We start from the raw sequence: 6,782 nt of genomic DNA on the forward strand, positions 1-6,782 counted from the left end.
GACCAGGTGATACTGTTACCGAACAAGGGGGTCCACCCATCCCATGCACAACAGAGCCAAACACTGACCACCCAGTTTGGCCATGAAGAAATTGGAGCTGTTTGTTGGCAGGGTACCAGGCCAGGAGACCGGCAAGCTGACGCTCAAAATCCGAACTCCCCAGTGGTTTTTCATCGAGGGTCTTTAAGGCAAAGATTGAGAGTTAGGGGTTAGGAGTCGTGGGTGAAACTGACTGCTTAGTTCCTGTGCTTGCCACAAGCTAACTCTCTGTGCCTCATCTGTGGCTCTCAGAAGCCAAGAAAATCTGGCTTTGATGGCACCCTGGTTAGGTAGGCTGCACAGTGGGGACACAGGGTTCCAGGCTCACCTGCGTCCCTGCCATCCGCAGCCACAGCCACTCTCCTAAGCAGGCCAACAGTGATATGGGGTGACACAGGTAGCTGGAGGGTAACTGGATGTGATGAGGGACATTGGAAGGGTCACCAAAGGAGGACGCTGTGGGGCCCGTCAATGGGTGAAGGAGCCCGGAGCCCCCTGATTTAACTTGTCCCCCCTTATCAGGTTCTTAGTGGCCTTTGCTGCTATTGAATACTTTCTGGGGGTGGTGAGTGAGTAAATGAAAGATTGTGAAAGGTGCAAAGATGACGTTGGTGATTCTCATAGGTGTCAACAGAATCAAGATTGCCTTTCACATAACAATCATGGGAGTTTCCTAAACCTCATCACTGTGCAGAGCTGCTGGTCACTGAGGCTGCCTCAGGAATAGAGGGTCTCTACAGGTCATGGGTCAAGGGGTAACCACAATGCCCGTGGACCCTGATTCCACTCATCTGCCCTCATTTCCTTCATGGCACCTGTATTAGGTTCCTGTTTCTGCTACAACAAATCACCATAAACTGGATGTTTTAAAACAACAAGAATTACTTTTTAAAAACTGCATGGAAGCAAGAAGTCCAAGATCAAGGTGATGGCAGGGTTGGTTTCTTTCAAGGCCTCTTTCCTGGGCTGGTAGACGGCCAGCTTCTCCTTGTGTCTTCACTTCATCTTCCCTCTCTCCATGTCTGTGTCCAAATTTCCTTTTTATAGAACACTAGTTATATTGGATTAGAGCCCATGCTAAATATTTCATTTTAACTTAACAACTTTTTAAAAACCCTGTCTCCAAATACAGTCACATTCTGAGAGACTGGGGTTAAGGACTTCAACATGTGAATTTGGGGAGGGGACACAATTCAGCCACTGTACACCTGAGATGCCACCATTAGCAATTCGTCCTAATAGGTCAGGCACCTCCTATGTGAACATGTGTCTTATGCTGCATGAAGCCCTTTCACATCCATTAGCTCATTTTATCTTATAAAGTTGCCAGGGTATGAATTATTATCCCACTTTTATAAGTGATAAAAGTGAGGCCTCAAGATGGAGTGCATTGTCTAAGTTTATAAATTAGTGAAATTGCTAAAGCAAAGACTTGAATTTATAACTCTCGACTCTATTCTTTTATTTTCAATCTTGATGTATCCTTATATTTCATATGTATTTCTTGCAAATAGCATATGGCTGAATAATTTTTACAGCCTGACAATTTTGTCTGTTAATTGAAACCCTTGGTCCATTTATATTTAATGTAATTACTGACATATTTGGGTTTAAATCTAACACTTTATTTTGTGCTATTAGTGCAGCTTGTTCAAAGTCCAAAATGAATCAATGCTTTCACCTCCTCGGACAACATGACACTCTGAGAACTGTCAATCCATCTCTCTACTTTCCCTACCTTGTCACATATTTTCATTCTATCTTTTTAAACTCTTAGGTATTATTATTTATTATATATCAGTCATGATTTTAACCTCTGATTTTAACCTATAGTTGTTTTATACAGTTTAGATTTTCTTGTAGTTTAACAATGTTCTTTGCTCATTTCTTCTTTCTGATGGGTCCCTTCCAAGTGGGATCATTTCTCTTCTGCTCAAAGCCCAGCCTTCAGAAGTTCCTTTTGTGAGGCTATGTTGGTTGCAAAGCCTCAGTTTTCTTTGCCTGCATATTTCTGTTTCTCCTTATTCTTTAAAGATTTTTTTTTGAACACAGAATTCCTGGATCACAGTTATTTCTTTTGATGACGACGTTTCTCTGCCTTCTGAGGGCCATTGTTGCTGTCGAGAAGTCCACAGTCAGCCTATGTCTTCTGTGAAGCAATCTGCATTTCCCTGTCTCCACTTTCAACTTTAAAAAAAAACACACAGATTTTCTCTTTGTCTTTGATAGTCTATACTTTCTCTATGAAGTAGCTAATTTTGTGAGTGTGTGTGTACGTGTGTGTGTGTGTGTGTTTCTTGTTTGAGCTTTTTGAATATGTGGATTGGTGTCTTTCAACAAGTTGGGGACACTCAGTCATTGTTTTTTCAAATATTGCCTTCAGTCCCATTTTTTCCCCCCACTTCTCTAATTCTGAAGAATTGACAAATTGGGCTCACCAAAATTAAAACAGTTTCTCACCAAAGGACACCATTAAGAAAATGGATAGACAAACCACATACTGGGAGAAAATATTTGCAAATCCTATATCTGACAAAGGATTGGTATCCAGGCTATATAAAGAATTCATACAATTCAATATAAAACAAATAAAAATGCAATAACATGGGCAAAATATTTTGAACAGAGACTTCACAAAAGAAGATATACAAGTGGCCAATAAGATAAGCACACTCATTAGGATGGCTGTTATCAAAAACAGACAAACTAACTAACAAACATACAAATGGAACAGAATAACAAATGTGGCAAGAATTTGGAGAAATTGGAACCCTTGTGCATAGCGGATGGGAATGTAAATTGGTGCAACCTCTGTAGAAAATGTTATGGTCATTCCTAAAAAAATTAAAGATAGAATTACCATATGATCCAGCAATTCTACTTCTACTTCCGGGCATATACCCAAAAGAAATGAAAGCAGGGACTCAAAGAAATATTTGCACACTTGTATTCATAGTGGCATTATTCACAATAAACAAAAGGTGGGAGCAGCCCAAGTGTCCATTAAGCGATGAACAGATAAACCAATAATATTATTCAACCTTAAAAAGGAAGGACATTCTGACACAGGCTACAACATGGGTGAACCTTGAAGATATTACACTAAGTGAAATAAGCCAGTCACAAAAGGACAAATATGGTGTGATTCCACTTATCTGAGGCTCCTAGTGTAGTCAAATTCATAGAAACAGAGAGTGGGTGCGCCCACCTTCTGGTGGGTGCAGGGGCTGGTGAGAGGAGGGAATGTGCAGTTAGTGTTTAACGCGCACAGAATTTTAGTTGGAGAAGATGAAAAGTTCTGGACATGATGGTGGTGACGGCTGCACAACAATAGGGTGTACTTCAGGCCACAGAGCTGTGCACTTACAGGTGGTTCAAATGATAAATTTTATATATTTTTTACCATAATGAAAAAGATAAGCACATAAAAAACTGCTTAATGTCTTTCGTCAGCAGGCAGGTGCAAAATAAAAGAATCAGATACTAATATATACCTATTGTTATGGCTAAAGTTAAAAAGATTGACAACACCAAATGTTAGCAAGCACTTAGAGCAACTGTAACTCTCATACTCTGAGTGGGAAGGTAAAATGGTACCACCACTTTGGAAAATGTTTGTCAGTTTCTTATACCTGTTGATTCTAGTACCTGTTGATTCTACTCCTTAAAAATATATTCACAAAAAGACATGTGCAAGATGCTAATAGCAACTTCATTCATAATAGTCAAAACTGAAAACAGCTTGAGTATCCATCAGTAGAAAAATGAATAAGCAATCTTCCTGTAGCTATATAACAGATGGATCTCAAACACGTACTGAGTGAAAGAAAATTTGCACAGAAGCATTTACAGCATTCCCCTTATCCAAGGTTTCACTTTCTGCAGTTTCGGTTACCCACACTCATCTGTGGTCTAAAAATATTAAATGGAAACCCCAGAAATAAACAATTTCTAAGTTTTAAGTCACACACCATTCTGATTAGAGTGATGAAATCTCCTGCCATCCTGCTCCATCCTGTCTGGGACATGAATCACCCCTGTCCAGCTGTAAACATTGTCCACCTGCTGTAGCCATGCTGTGTATACATGCGATGCTGCCTTGGTTATGACGTCGGCTGTCTCTGTATCACAGTCTTGTATCCAAGTAATCCTTCTAGTAGCCTAATGCTACCGTGTTCCCCTAAAATAAGACCGGGTCTTATTTTAACTTTTGCTCCAAAAGATACATTGGGGCTTATGTTCAGGGGCTGTCATCCTGAAAAATCATGCTAGGGCTTATTTTCTGGTGAGGTCTTATTTTCGGGGAAACACGGTGTGTCACAATGCCTGTGTCATTCATCTCGCTTTATCTCACATCATCACAGGAAGAAAAAAGGGTGAGTACAAGATATTTTGAGAGAGAGAGAGAGAGAGAGAGAGAGAGAGAGAGAGAGAGAGGCAAAATTCACATAACTTTTATTAAAGTACATTGTTATAATTGTTTTATTTTATTATTAGTTATTGTTGTTAATCTCTTATGTGTGTGCCTAATTTATAAATTAAACTTTATCAGAGGCATGCATGTATAGAAAAAACATAGTATATCTAGGGTTTAGTACTATCCACAAATTCAGGCATCCACTGGTGGTTTTGGAAAGTATTCCCCACAGATAAGGGGGAACAACTGTATCTGTAAGATTCCATTTATATGATATTCTAGAACAGGCAAAACTAGTCTATGGTATAGAAAAAACCCAGAATAGTTGTTGTCTCTAGGGCGTGGGCATGGAGATTGAGAAGTGACATGAGGAAATTTTTTGGGGTGATGGAAATATTCTATATCTTGTTAAAGAATTTTGTTACACAGATCAAATTCAGTGGCTGTACAATTAAGATTTGTGCATTTCATTTTATGTATATTTTAATCAAAAGAAAAATTGCAAGCAAAAATTATAATGTCAGAACTTCTGATATCCTCTACATTAAAATAATTTTTTTTTTTTGGTATTTTTCATTTTAGGGAATTTATCTGAATTGCATTGCAGGTAATTTCCTCTAATTGTTTTTCCAAGTTACTAATTCTTCCTTTAACTTACTTAATCTATTGTTAAACTCTCTTGTTCAATTTTAAATTTGTATTATTGATTTTCACTTTTAGAAAGTTTGTTCCATTCTTTTTTCAAATCAACTAGGTCATATTTTTAAAGTTTTCTGTTCTCTGTGAATATTTGTTAGCTTGTCTCTTACTCTTTAATAGAACAAGCATAGTTTTTAAATAATATTAATATAATAATCCCAGTAGCTGAAGTCTTGGAGTTTGTTTCAGCAACTTGCTGTTTTGCTTCTTACTCATACTACCTTGTTTCCATGTGTACTTGACAGTGTCATGTTCACTGTCCTTGAAGAATTACTTGTCAGACACTTAGAATAAAGGTGACTCTCTCCAGAAAGGATTGTATTGCTTCTGCCAGGGATCTCCGAGGATACTACTAATCTGAGATGATGTTAAAGGAAATTCAGAGCCTGAGGTCTCTTGCCCACTCAGGTGATATGAGCTGCAAATACACATGAGGACTCAGCTCGTGTTTACAATTCCCCAGAAATTGGCAGCCCACACCACACCGCGTGCTTAGTGCCAAGACAACTCACCTTTCAGATCCTTGAGTGGTGGTGTGGGGCAGGGGTTACTTCTGGTTCACTGCTCCACCCTGACCTGGGGTGTAACCTGGTGGTGTAACCCTCGGCCCGCTTCCTATAGGGAGGCCCCAAGCTAAACAAAGCTGTTAACCCACAAGTGCAAAGTAATTGAGAGAAGCAAACACTCTCAGGGCAAGAGCTGTTTCTAGAATCGCTGCACTTCTCTCTCCCCCTAGACGTTGCCCTAACAATTCTTCACTATCTTGTCAACTCTTCAGTGCATGTAAGATTTTTTAAATACTTTATAAGGCTTTTTAAAGTTGTTTTTGACAGGTTTGTTGATTCTGAGAACTTAGCCTGTCATATTCCCTAAAAATAGAACTCAGTATCTCTTACTTCTCAGGTTTGGCTTTAGCCACCCCTGAAAAACAGCTCGAATCTCACATACGGGCTTAAGGAATTTTGCCCAAACTTCTGCTGCCTTATTTTAAAGCTGCTGTATTTTCCCTGGGCCTAAAAATGCACTGGGTCCGAAAAGTTCCCCAGGACAACAAGGCACCAGCTGAGAGGCAGAGATGCCTGGAGCCCGTGCAGCCCAATGCTGTTGTGCCATGTGTCACCAAAGGTCAGCTGAACCATGAGAAACAAACAAACTAACAAACAAAAGGGCAAAAGGGACAAAAAAAAGTAGGTTAAAGTAATAAATCACTAGACTGCTTCTGTGGATTGGATGATGGATGATTTTTTTTCTGCCTTTTTTATATTTCAATATTTCTTTCCACTTTTTTCCAAGAAATACATTTTATGTTAATGTTAAAATATTAAAGTAAAAAATGAAAAAAATAAATAAACAGAAGAAAAGGCCCCACTAGTTAGTGGCCCTGAAAGGTATTTCAGTCTCAGGGACATTTTTGAGCAGATCACCCGTTTGCAGCCCCTCCAGGACCAGAGGCTGGGCTCCTGAGACAGACGGAGGAGCCTCGCGGGCAGGCAGTGTGTCAGAGGATGGCTGCATCCTGTGGCAGGAACCAAATTTGCTCCTTTTATTCCTCTGCTCTGAGCTCCAAGGACAGCACAGGAGAAAACCTCGGCTTCCAGAGGCTGAGCGCTCTGACAAGAAGGGAAGA

The sequence above is a fragment of the Rhinolophus ferrumequinum genome, chromosome 27 (genome assembly GCF_004115265.2).
Source record: "Rhinolophus ferrumequinum isolate MPI-CBG mRhiFer1 chromosome 27, mRhiFer1_v1.p, whole genome shotgun sequence".
NCBI classification, from domain to species: Eukaryota; Metazoa; Chordata; class Mammalia; order Chiroptera; family Rhinolophidae; genus Rhinolophus; species Rhinolophus ferrumequinum.